Source organism: Rhineura floridana, chromosome 12 (genome assembly GCF_030035675.1).
Source record: "Rhineura floridana isolate rRhiFlo1 chromosome 12, rRhiFlo1.hap2, whole genome shotgun sequence".
NCBI classification, from domain to species: domain Eukaryota; kingdom Metazoa; phylum Chordata; class Lepidosauria; order Squamata; family Rhineuridae; genus Rhineura; species Rhineura floridana.
In genome coordinates this window covers 27174776-27188651 of record NC_084491.1, presented here as the reverse complement: position 1 = coordinate 27188651, position 13876 = coordinate 27174776, and the positions used below count along the sequence as shown (strand labels likewise).

At 43.8% G+C, this 13876-nt stretch overlaps 1 protein-coding gene across 8 annotated transcripts in view; it reads left to right on the top strand.

Annotated features, from left to right (window-relative positions):
• The window catches only part of ROBO3 (roundabout guidance receptor 3), a 364199-nt gene that overhangs the window by 78522 nt on the left and 271801 nt on the right, over positions 1-13876 (top strand). Inside the window, exon 1 of one of the 8 annotated variants that reach the window (XR_009758614.1) lies at positions 13215-13247. The exons of the other annotated variants lie outside the window; for them this stretch is intronic. The gene's annotated coding sequence lies outside the window, so the exon portion shown is untranslated. Of the gene's footprint in view, positions 1-13214; positions 13248-13876 lie in introns of those variants that run through there. 8 annotated transcript variants of the gene reach the window in all.

Genomic DNA, 13876 nt, shown 5'->3' with positions numbered 1-13876 from the left:
TCTGCTGAGTGGAGCTCTGGACTTCTGCATGAAAGTCCAGCATTGACACTGCCATTGGTTCTACCACTATGGTCCCTCCCATAAGTTGTGAGTTTGCTGTCTCTGACCTTCTTTGTTTCTCTAGCAATGTGGGAGTATGACAAAGGCAAGATGTCCGGTGCACATGGATTTATTTATATGCACGTGGACTCTAAAGCCCCCTATAGTGCACAGTCTAGCATTCAATGTACTACAGCTGGTGCGGTTTATTCTGAGTTGTTGGTAATAACTGATGGTAAGACAATTGTGTTACTTAGTATATCTTTAACCAAATAAGTGTAAACAATAGAAGGACAGGCTGATGCAGAGTAAATTTAGTACAGCAGACAGAGTGGAAACTTCAGCAATGTGTCACTGGGGAATGGGGGACCTTGGGAAGCATGAGAGCAGAAGACGGTGGAAATCTATAAAGTATCCTTCACAGATAAAAGTCCGGGATGCACTGATTCTGGCAAAATTAGAGGACTATAGTTGAGAATTAGAACAGAAAGGTAACTGAATGTATGGACTCTGTTGATTTTCAGTTGGAGAAACCATTGCTTGTGCAAAAGCCAGACATTTTCAAGTTTTTTTAATTGCACAAGCTGTATTGTTATGTAGTTTGTTAAGGATTCAGGGAATTGTAGTTCTGTGAGGGGTAAACTACAGTTCCCAGGATTCTTTGGGGGCATCCATGTGCTTTAAATATATGATGTAGGTTTGACCAACCCAACCTACCTTAAGCAACTCTTAAGCTCTTTCTCTCTGTGCCTTCTAGGAATGGCTGGATCTGTCCTGTCCTGCTTCCACATGGGGACATACTAAAGTACATTTTAAAATCCACACAGAAAAAATGATCACAAAAAAATAATGGAGGAGTACTGACAAGGTGGACTGAGGACTGTTTTCCCTTCCCCCCCTTGCTGTAACAGTGTAATTCACCTTGAAGCAGCTTCAAAGTGTGCCACCTCCAATGTGCCAGATATAAATGGTGTAAAAATGGTGTAGGAAGTGACCACATGTTATGTGCATGCATGCATTGATTGATTGATTGTATATCCTGCACTTTTTCCCAGAAGGAGCCCATGTCATCAGTTCATGGAGGCAGCCATCTTTTTGACAATATAATGGTACATATAAGGTCATTGTATGAAAAGACATGGCTTTCCCCCATCGGTACATCAGGGCTAGTGATGGAGAAGGAATTCAGTTCAGTTTGCATTTGCAGGCAAACCTACCTTATTTTCACTTTCTGAAATAGTACAGAAACACAGCTGTCTTTTGAAATTTGCCCTTCTCTGAATTTTGCAGTGCAATTCTCCAGTCAAGTAAAGTGTATAAAAATGCATATGCTAGGGTAAAACATACATACTGGTGAAAATAACATACAAAAATGCATTGTGTTAGGGAAGGTTGCTTTGCAAAAATGTGCATGAGAGGCGAAATTACATGCAAAAATGTGCATATTGGGGGGAAATTGCACTAAAACTGCTGATGGATTTTAACAAATTGGAAACATGAGCAATGGAGAGAAACCAAAACTGTCAGATTCAACCATCTCCTGTAGAAAGCTGCCTTATACCAAGTCAGACCGTCGGTCCATCTAGGTCAGTATTGTATATACTGATTGGCAGCAGCATTCCAGGATTTCAGACAGGACTATTTCTCAGTCCTACTTCCAGATGCCGGGGAGCTTTTGCATGCAAGGCAGATGCTGTACCATTGAGCTTACGGCCCTTCCCCAATAGGGGGAGCCATAATTTTGTCCATTCAGTGGCCCTTTGTACATATATGTGTGGTCACACCCTGCACCATTTAAAAATCCATTTTCATTTAGTGTGGTGGAGATGCCGTACTTTGCAGCTGCTCCAAGCAGCTTCATGCTCTTAAAGCAAGGATAAAGGTAAAAGCTGCCTTTGGTTCACCTCTTAAGTACGATGATCAAACGAATCCTCAGAAACATTTGTAGGTGTCTGGACTAGTGACGGGTGAGAAATTTGATTCAGTTCTCATTTAAAGCTGAAGTGATCAAAATTGCACTTTCTGAAACCGTATGAGAACCGAAACACAGCCGTCCTTTGGAATTCACACTTACCTGAATTTTGCAATGCAGTTCTCCGACCAAGCAATGTGTACAAAAGTGCGTATATTTGGGGTACTTGTGCACACAAAATGAATATATTAGTGAAAATAACATACAACAATGCATGCTAGGATTAATTGCTGGCAAACAAAATGTGTACGTTAGTCAAAACCGCATACAAAGATGTATTTATTAGGCACTAAAATGCTGAAGAATTTTCATGATACAAATAATATATAAAATGCATTATATTAGGGTAAATTGCTGGCAAAAATGTGTACATTGGTCACAACTGCATACAAAAATGTATTTATTAGGCATTAAAATGACTGTGAGTTCAAATCCCCATTCATGTCTCCTGGGCGTCAAGGGCCAGCTAAAGATCACCCCCACAGTGAGTGGCTCAGGGGTTACTTGCCCTGCCACCTGTGTAGCCATGGGCAAGCTGAATAGTCCCAAAGAGCCCAGGTGCCCCCCAGCTGACAGTTGCGGACAAGGAAGGGGCTGGCTTGTGCAGCTATGGCAGGCTGAGCAGGACCTAGTCAGCTGGGGAGGACTAGCCTCAGAGGGAGGCAATGGTAAACCCCCTCTGAATACCGCTTACCATGAAAACCCTATTAATAGGGTAGCCGTAAGTCTGGATCGACTTGAAGGCAGTCCATTTTCTTTTTTAAAAAGTCACAAGTTGCTGCAGAAATGTGGAGAGCCAAATTTAAGAGTAGAAACATGAGAAACTGAGAGAACCAAAACTGACAGGTCATTCCTGCCCTACTCTGGACTAAGCCACAGATCTACATTTCAGTCTGAGTCCTGAATGAATGAGGGAACATTGCACCAAATTGTGGACCAAACCAAAATCCTTCGCCACCCTATCTCTGCTTCTTTATAATGGCTGCTTCTTCAATCTTCACACATCCATCTTACACCTGCTCCTCACCCTTACCTGAATACCTGTCGCATTCTCCAAGCTCTGATGGATATATTCTTCAAACATACAGATTCCCCCACCTGTCAGGAAACCATCTCCCAACAATTAGCTGAGAGACATCAGCTGCCCATCTGGGCTGTCAACCCGCAATCTGCTTAAGAAAGGATTGGCTGGCCAGCAACTGAAACAGTCTGTTCTATATGGTTCTTCCAAATTGCTTCTTCTAGTTCCAGTGTTCAGAGGGTGAGTGCCGTTGAGTTACATATGCAGAACAGCACCAACGATGCATAAAAGAAGTAGCAGGCTCTGGGAAACCTCAAGATTTGCAGAAGGACATAAAAACTTTAGAGGAAAAAAAAACCCTTAAAGGAGGGAACTCCTTCGCCCCCCCTCAAAAAAAATCTGAGTGAGAACTGAGTATGCACAGTGGCATACTGACCGACTGTGGGAGGCAAAAATGGGAAGCCAGGAATGAATGGGAATGGAATCGAATATCTGGCATTTTTGTTCCAAGTCCCAAATTTTTAAATGGCCACAGAATTGGATTCTTAGCCACTACCCCAAACAAACACTTTTCCAGGAGTCTAACCAGAGCTAACATAGATACAATGCCGTCTCCAGGTTGGGCATTGTATCTAATGCTGGTCCTACTCAGAGTAGAGCTACTTGAGCTAATGGACCTGGATAACTTAGGTTCATGAATTTCAATGGGTCTACTCTGAGTAGAACTTGGTTGAATACAACCCTTAGTCTGTGACCTCAGACTGGGCTGCTCCAAAGTTTTTGAAATACATCTTTAGCCCAAAGAAGAAACACTGTACTGGCTTACTAAATCCAAGTGATGATTTTTTGAGGGAGCAAATGAACAGAGCATTGGACTGACAGCACAGAGCCTGTAGCAATGGTGGAGATGGAGAGTTGGAGGGGGCCTCTTGAAGTGAGATGGGGAGATTATAAGCATGTCCCAGTTGTGATCTGTCAAGAATGAGGAGGGTATGGGCTAGGCCATCAGATGTGTCCTCCAGATGTTTTTGGACTGTAACTCCCATTGGCCATGCTGGCTGGGGCTTATGGGAACTCTAGCCCAAAACATCTGGGGGGCACCTGGTCAAGAATGGCTAGACTAAGATGATGCCTTGAGGTTGTGTATTAAGTATCTCTCACTGCCCTTCCTGGTCCAAGAGCTCTGAATCGATTGAACCTCCATGAATTTTGTATGAATTGGAAGCTGTCAAGTTTTCCTATTATCATCCTAGCTTTTTCCTTCTGCCAGTTATTAGATTTTCTTTTCTCTTTTCTCCCTGCTGTTAGGCAGAGGGAGGCAGCTGCGGCAGATGCTAGGGGTAAGTGAGAAGAGTGGTATGGAGCTCTTAGAGGACCAGCTTGCTGCCCTCGGATTCGGTGGAGGCTGCTGCCCTGTTGCCAGTGTTGGAGTTAGATTCAGCTGCCAGCCTGGCTGACTTCTGGTTGTGGAATTGGGAGGGGGCGCCGTCTTCTCCTTTGCCTTCAGCAGCAAAATGTCACGGGCTGACCCTGCCTCTTCCCCAAAAGCTACATATATGAATTTGCTGCTTCTTTGGAGCAGGCCAGGGACCATTAGGAAAGAATAGCTGGATTGCTTTATCTCTTGGCTGGCAAACCTGAATGTATCTCACTTGAGGGAAGGGGTTTTGGAGCCCTAGGCTGGCAGTTTTGCTTCTGGTATGGGGCAGTTCCTGTGCAAGAATTACACATGGCCTGAGGCCTTATGCAGGGTTGTCCTCCATCCCTAAATAGGCCCTCCCCACCACCTCTATCGCCACCAGAAGGGCGTATGAAGAAATTCTTGCAATTCCATACTTTGGAATACCAAGGGAGCCTTCTCTCCTTAAAAGGCCTTGTACCCCAAGAAAAAGTGGACGCAGAGCAAGCCAGGCCTCTGTGATACTCTATTGTTTTCTGTAACTCGGCAGTGTCGGCTCTGTGGCAACGGGGCAGTGGAATTCACTCTGGGTTTTAGTCTGAACTCTCAAGGATCTGTCCAAGGTGGACCTTGAACAGCTCCTTGAAAATATGGACTAAGTTCCGGAGCAGATTCCATTGCACCACAGACAGGGAGCAACCAGCCATCACTGCCACTCAGACGTAATGGAGTTCAGACCCATGCCCCAAATGTGGTCTTCCAGGCCTCTTTAATTAGCCCTTGGAATTCTGTGCAGGCCATGCCCCCTCACTAGGCTGTGGCTCTCACCGCCCTGCCCTGCACCTCCTCAAATGCTTTTGCATGTTCTTGAACTGTGGCTACGCCTCTTGCTCGCCTAGATGACTAGGGGAGTGTGTGTGTAAGTGTGCATAGAAACCTCTGACTGAATGTGGCCTTTTGCGACAAGGTAACAGTGGGTTGTACACTACGCTAGTCCTCAGAGCAGACCCACTGAAGTTAATGGACATCACTAACTTTGGTTCATTAATTTCAGTGGGTCTACTCTGAGTAAGACTTAGCTGAATAGAACCCAGTCACATCTGTCACTCCACCCGTCACTGGCATTTGATGCCTTGAAGGTTGCCCATCAGGCGTGCAGCCCTTGGGCTGAAAAACAGTTCCCTGCCCTTGTTATAACTCATACCTGAACTGTGTGCAGAAGACTCCAGGTTCACCCATAGGAAAGTGTTGGGAGTCTTGGCAGCCAGGTCCACCCATCAGAAATCACTGGGACTCTTTGGCCACCAGGTCTGCCTTTTGGAACGCATTGGTGATGGTACTGTTGCTGCTCTCCCCCCTTCTGAGACTCCAGGTCTCAGTGAGGCTTTAACTGTGTCCCCTTAAGTAATGGGAGCGCACACTGACCTCTTAATGCTTCCATGTATAGCAGGAGTGGCCCTCCAGCTATTATTTATTGGACTACACCTCCCATTGTCGCTGACCATTGGCCATGCTGGCAGGAGCTGATGGGAACTGGAGTCTGAAGGGGGAACAGGTCCTTTTTCATGATTAGCAGAATAAAACCTTCACATCTGCAGATATATGCATATTTACTTGCTTTGTGTTGGGTATATAAACTGATGTATGGCACATCACTTGAGCTGCCATGAAGGAGAATTGTGATTTTCCCCCCAAGAGGGAACACACAGTATTAATTTAAAACATTTATATCACAGGAACCTAAGAAGCTGCCTTATACTGAGTCAGAACATTGGTCCATCTAGCTCAGTATTGTCTACACTGATTGGCAGCAGCTCTCCAGGGTTTTAGGTCCGGGAGTGTCTCTCATCCCAACCTGGAGATGGCAGGGATTGAATCTGGGACCTGCTGCATGCAAAGCATGTGCTCTGCCACTGAGCTACGGCCCTTCCCCAAACGAATAGGGGAAAGTGTGCATAAAAAATTTATATAATAGTGGAAATAAAAAAATGCATAATGTTAAGGAAAATTGCTTGCAAAAGTGTGTATATTAGGGGAAAGTATGCACAAAAATATATATGTTAGTGCAAATGACATAAAGACATGTATATTAAGGAAAATTGCTTGCAAAAAGTGCATGTCATGTAAAATTGCATACAAAAATGTGTCTGTTGGGAGAAATTTTTATTAAAATGCTGGAGTATTTTGGTGAGAACTTTTTTAAAAATAATCACAAACTGATGCAGAAAATGTGGTTGGAAAAATGAGAAATTGAGAGAAATGAAGAGAAACCAAAACTGACAGATTCATCCAAGTAACAGTGGCCCTGAGGCACCTACCTGGTTCACCATCTCTTCTCCTGTGGCCCTAGAGGAGACGGGCAGGAGGTCTGAGCAGGAGCCAGAAACCCAGGCAGTTTGCTGGGAAACTCCTAGCCCTGGGGGAGGCATCTCCAAAGCAAAAAAGCTCTTCAGGATCACTGGCACTGTTCGGTTTTGCAGGATGTGGAGGTTTGCTGTTCCCTCTGCTCATCCTTTCAAGTCGGTGTGGAAGTTAGAGAAGATTTATCTTTTGCAAAGGCTGTGCTACCTTTGTTTGAGCAAGATATGTTCTTCTCTCTCAGGACTAGGAAACCTTTGGCTCTCCAGCTGTTGTTGGCTTCCCATCAGCCCCAGCCAGCACAATCAGTGATTAGAGATGATGGGAGTTGTAGTTCAGCAACATCTGGAGGGCTAAAAGGTCCTCCACCCTGTTCTATTTGCTTGGTAATTTTATCTTTAACCATCTGTTCCAGCAGTTTTCCCAAAACAGCCGTTGTGCTAACTGGTCTATAATTTTGCAGACCCCCTCTGGATCCTTTTGAACAAAAATAGTGTTACATTGACTACTTTCCAGTCCTTGGGTATGGAGACTGATCATAGGGACAAGTTACACATTTTTGTTAGAAGATCAATAATTTCACGTTTGAGTTCTTTGAGAACTCTCAGGTGGATGCTATCAGGACCCGGTGATTTGTTTGTTTTCAAGTTGTCAGGACTGCCTAGAACTTAGTCTCTTGCGACCACCATTTGTCTCAGTCCTTCAGGCATCCTTCCTAAAAAATTTAATTCAGGCACAGTTTCAAGAAGGGAGTTACATCACATGCTCCCTATATTATTTATCTGTTATATATTTTTATTTATGAAAAGGATTTATAGCCCACATTTCATCGGTACTGATGCTAGGGCGGGGTACAGCATAAAATAAATTATAAGCAATCAGATCAATAAAACAGTAGACAAATTCATAAAAGACACCAACAGACAGAGGCAGTCAACCCTTTGGAACACTTGACTAAACAGGTACAGTCACACCCACGTTATACATTTAAAGCACATTTAAGACAGATTTAAGAGCCAGTGTAGTGCTTAAGATGTTGGACTACGACCTGGGAGACCAGGGTTCGAATCCCCACACAGCCATGAAGCACACTGGGTGACCTTGGTCCAGTCACTGCCTCTCAGCCTCAGAGAAAGGCAATGGTAAATCACCTCTGAATACCGCTTACCATGAAAACTTTATTCATAAGGTTGTCATAAGTCAGAATCGACTTGAAAGCAGTATATTTATATTTTTAAAGCACGTGGCTTCTCCCAAATAACCATGCGAACTGTAGTTTACATCTCGCAGAGCTACAATTCCCAGGATTCCTTAGGGGAAGCCATTCATTTTAAATGTGTGCTAAATGTATGGTGTAGATAAGCTCTTCATCTTCAATAGACACCCAAATGACAGCAATGTTGGCATCTTATCATGCCTGCAGGGCATGGGTGGGAAGCCTCAGGGCCAAGGGCAAATCTCAGCTCTCCAGTCTCTCTGACTGGCCCTCAGAACTCTCCCCAGGCCACCATTCCCTTCCCTGATCCTGCTTCACACTCTCCTTGAGTGTTTTCGCCTGGGTGAAATGTGCCCTTGACCTCTGATCATGCTCGTTGCTTATCTGGATGGAGAGGTACGGGTGTGCGTGCATACGTGTACTAGCCCACTGTTCTTCAACCATGGGTCCCCAATAAGATTGTCAGGTCTCCGGTTTTCACCCAGAGACTCCAGATTTTTGGGGTCCTCTCCGGGTGAGTCACCCCAATCTCTGGACTCTCAGCTTTCTTTCTTTTTTTAAAAAAAGTTAAGTTTCTAGGTGGTCTGGTTCAAGAGATATACACCAAAACATCAGCCACCGCCACTGCAACTTCTGTTAAATGAGCTCGTACCTGGCTGCGCTAATGCTGCCCTTTCATGTTTGTAGCCAATAAGTGAAGTTAGGGTTGTGGTTGGCAAGGGATTTGTTGACCTCAAAGCAATAGCTAATACCCATTTGCAAGGCCAGGAAAACTTGTCTTTTCCTGCTTGTTTGAAAATCTCATAAAATGTGTGAAGGTCAGGAGAAGTAGAAGAAAAAAATCACAGCAGGATCTTGGTAGGCAATTGTTTACTGTAAAACCTTTCAGTTATGATTATAATAAAACTGTACATGCAGGATTTTTTAAATTACTTGCAAAAATAGCATATTAGGCATTTTATCTTTCAAATAATTTTTCAACAGAAATTTAAAAGGAGGTGTACATGAAGCTTAATTAAAATGTGATACTTTTCTAATCGTGAGGAGTCAAACAAGTTTACATTCTTCTGGGCTGTTGAAGAAGGCAGTTTGTCTATTTCATAGCCTGTTTTGAAAGCCTTCTCAATATGAAGTGTTTAATCCTATACTCACTTTTCTGGGAGTAAAGCTGCAATGCTAATCCCACATGCTGGGAGTAAACCCCAGTGAATTCAATAGGACTTACTTTTGAGTAGACATGGTTAGGATTGTGCTGTAAATCAATAGGACTTTTGAATGAACATAGCAGAGGATTGTGTTTGTGTTGTAAATCTTTCTCTTCCCCTCCAACCCCATTTTAAAGCAATTAGGCAGGGCTTACCTAGGTGTCACTGCATCTATTTTGTAGGAAACTAATACTGATTATATTTTTTTAACCAAAAATGTTCTGCAGTGACCAACTGGTTTTTTGAACAAACTATTATATGAGGTGTATGTATTTTTACATCTCCAGTGTGTGTGTATATGGTATCCTTCCAACAACCCTATGAGATAGGACTGAAAACCAAGGCAGCCCACAACAAGAAATAAATCCATTTAAAAGCTAATATCCATAAAACAAATATAAAACAGTTACAAAAAAGCTTAAAGTGGCATGATTCTGAATTTTGGGTTGGGTGTGTGAAGTTCCTTATCATTTTAGATTACAATCCTGTGCATGCTTCCCTATTTGAGTAAGCCCCATTGAATACATTGGGACTTGCTTCTGAGTAAACATGCATAGGATTGCACTATAAATATCTTTACAGGTTCTGTACATAATAAACACTTTGACAGTCATGCTTATATGAATATTTCTTCATACTATGTCCCAATAAGTATCTGATTTCACACTATGGTTGTACATTATTATTTCCTGTACATTTTAAGTGTGCCCTTCTTCCTTGGAGTGGTCATGGTCCCCATTTGTTGTTTTCACTCTGCAGGGCAGATTAGGCTGAGAGGTGGTGAGTAGCCCATGATCACCCTGTAAACTTTGTAGCTGATTTCAATTTTAAACATTAATTAAAATGATTTATATGCAGGCAAAGTTTATGAAGTAATGCAGATCCACATAATACATTTAAAGCACATCTGACTGGCATTTAAAGTGCATGACTTCCCCCAAAGAATCCTGGGAAGTGTAGTTTCCCTCTCACAGTTATAATTCCCACCACCCTCAACAAACTAGAGTTCCCATGGTTCTGTGGTGGGATTCATGTGCTTCAAATGTGTGTTGAATGTGCTTTAAATGAATAGTGTGGATATGTCCTAGGTATGCTGTGCATTCGTTAGTGAATTGTAAAGAACAATTTTAAAAGATACTTTAAACTGGGGAAGGGCTGTAGCTCAGTGATAGGGCATATGCTTTGCATTGAAAGGTCCAAAATTCAATCACTGGAAAAGACTATTGCCTGGAATCCTGGAGAGCCGGTGCTAATCCATGTCATCAGTACTGAGCTAGATGGTACCAAATGGCCTGTGTCTGTATAAGGCAGATTCCTTTGTTCCTAAAAGAGGAAAGAGACCCAAGGGCCACAGCGACTCTAAAAATTTATTTATGAAGTTTATTTACTTAACTTACTTACTTGTCTTAAGGAGGCTGTAGTGAGACCTCTCTTGAAGAGGTCGTCCTTGGACCCAGATAATTTGAACAACTATCGACCGGTAGCGAATGTTCCATTTCTGGGCAAGGTCTTGGAACGGGTGGTTGCCAGCCAGCTCCAGGCGCTCTTGGATGAAACCGATTATCTAGATCCATTTCAATCTGGTTTTAGGCCCAGTTTTGGCACAGAAACAGCCTTGGTCGCCCTGTATGATGACCTCTGTTGGGAGAGGGACAGGGAGAGTGTAACTGTTGATTCTCCTTGATCTCTCAGCGGCTTTTGATACCATTGACCATGGTATCCTTCTGGAGAGACTCACGGAGTTGGGAGTTGGGGGTACTGCTTGGCAGTGGCTTCGCTCCTACTTGGCGGATCGTCTCCAGAAGGTAGTGCTTGGGGAGCATTGCTCGATACCCTGGACTCTCCATTGTGGAGTCCCACAGGGATCGGTTCTGTCCCCCATGCTTTTCAACATCTATATGAAGCCTCAGGGTACGGTCATCCGGAGTTTTGGAGTGCGTTGCCACCAGTACGCTGATGACACGCAGCTCTATTACTCCTTTTCATCTTCCTCAGGTGAGGCTGTTGATGTGCTGAACCGTTGCCTAGCCGCGATAATGGACTGGATGGGAGCTAATAAACTGAAACTCAATCCAGATAAGACTGAGACGCTGTTGGTGAGTGCCTTTTCCGCACAGATGGAGGATGTTCATCCTGTTCTGGATGGGGTTACACTCCCCCTGAAGGAACAGGTTCGTAGTTTGGGGGTTCTTTTCGATCCTTCCTTGTCACTCGAGGCTCAGGTAGCCTCGGTGGCTCGGAATGCATTCTACCATCTTCGTCTGGTAGCCCAACTACGCCCCTATCTTGGCGGTGACGACCTCGCCTCAGTTGTTCATGCTCTAGTGACCTCTAGATTGGACTACTGTAATGCACTCTACGTGGGGCTGCCCTTGAAGACAGTTCGGAAGCTGCAGCTAGTGCAAAACGCAGCAGCCAGATTATTGACAAGGACCAGTCTGTCCTCACATATTACACCTGTTCTGGCCCATTTGCACTGGTTGCCAATTTGTTTCCGGGCCAGATTCAAGGTGCTGGTACTGACCTACAAAGCCCTACATGGTGTGGGCCCGCAATACCTGATGGAACGCCTCTCCCGCTATGAACCTACCCGTGCACTTCGTTCGACATCTAAGGCCCTCCTCCGAGTACTGAGTCATCGAGAAGCTCGGAGGGTAATGACAAGATCCAGGGCCTTTTCTGTGGTGGCCCCCGAATTGTGGAACAGTCTCCCCGAGGAGGTACGCCTGGCGCCTACGTTGTTATCCTTTCGGCGCCAGGCTAAAACCTTCCTATTCTCCCAGGCATTTTAAATGCATTTTAAATACATTTTAAATATATTTAATATATTTTTAAGTATTTTGATGTGTTAATTGCTTTAGTTGTTTTTGATATTGTTTAGCGCACTTGTATTTTATATTGTACTTTTGTATGTTGTACACCGCCCAAGGAGCCATTGGTTATGGGCGGTTTATAAATGAAACTAAATAAATAAATAAATTTACATAGTTTATTTACAACATTTATATACCGCTCTATTGTAAAAAACTTCAATGTTTACAGAAGGAATTAAAACAATGAAATTATTGGCAAGAACAGTTAAAGGCAGGTTTTTATAAAACCAACAATGATTTAAAAACAGATAAAAAACATAATAGCTTCTACCCGGCCGGGTAGGCTTGCCTAAACAAAAATGTTTGTAGCAGGTACCAAAAAGAGTGCAATGAAGGTGTCTGCCTGATGTCAATAGGTGGGGAGTTCCAAGCATAGATGCTGCCCCACTAAAGGATTGATTTCTTACAAGAGCAGAACAAGTACCATGTGCTACCCGTAAAATGGAAAGCACACCTTGAATATAGCCAGGTAGCAAATCGACAACCAGTACAGATTTCAGAGCAGAGGTATTAAGTGCTGATAGGGTCTCACTCATGTCAGCAATTGTGCCACAGTATTCTGCACTAACTGCAGCCTCTGGGACAGGTTGTGTAGCATGGGGATTTCTGTGACCTTGGCTGCCTGGCTGCCAGGATTTTTTAGTTTTGGTTAAGAACCCTGACTGGTTGTTGGATGCTGAGTTTTGTGCTTGTAGGAATCTTGTTGTGGTTAGTATAGTATTGCATTTAGGAAATCATAACTGTCGTTCGTTTTTGTTTTTCTATTTGCATGTCATTTGCCTCTGACCTTACTCACTTACATCAACAGTGTTTCCACGTGCTTAGCTCAACCCCCTTAAACCCACTGATGATGCACCTTGTTTTCTGCATGATGGTTTGTTTCTTGCCCAATAGCGGTAAAAGAGAATTCACATACTGGGAAGTTTGGTTTCAGTTGCTGTTTTTCCCAAGTTACTACCTGCGAAGTTAGACCAGACTATGTGTGTTTTCTCTCTGTCAGTTATTACTCACTGGAATTGGGTTGGCTGTCAAAGTAAGTTTATAGCAGCCCACACAGCAGGCAGAAAAGGTGTAGAGAATATTCTTAACTTATTCATTTCTCAAACCTCTCCCTGCAGTGAAGAGTCAAGCCTGTAAAGAAGTTTGGAGCAGCTACATTAAAAGGTAGGCATGGCATTACAGGCAGGGGGTTGCCAACCCTGCTTTGATATCGATATCTTTACAGAGGATCCCTAGTCAAGCCTTACCAACAGCACAATCCTAACCATATGTACTCAGAAGTAAGTCCTGTTGAGTCTTATGGGGCTTAGTCCCTTAGCAAGTATGTTTAGAATTGCAACCTTCAGGGGCATCCATCTTTACTCCTGAACTCTCCCATCTAACATCTCCACGATACTAGGCTCTCTTTTTCCTAAAATGGCCTTCTGGTGACTGGCTTGACCTGAGGGCACTTAAACCCTTCTTGCCAGAAGCAAGTAGGCTAGATTAAATATTCCCTATCCAGACTTCCTTAGGTGAGGAGGAATGATCCCATCACTTCAGCTGGATCTGGGAACACCCTCACTTAGCTAAGATTTTTGTTTGTTTGAGTGGTATGCTCCAATCAACTGTGGTTGATACTTAATGACATCACTAGGGCCTGCCCCCATAACATCACTGGGGGCTGCCCCATGACATAACCAGGACCCACCCCTGAAATCTCAGGGTTTGGCTTGCTCCTGACCTGGCAACCCTAGTACCCAGATGTTGCTGGACTACAACACCCATCAACCCCAGCCAGCTTAGTCAGTGGC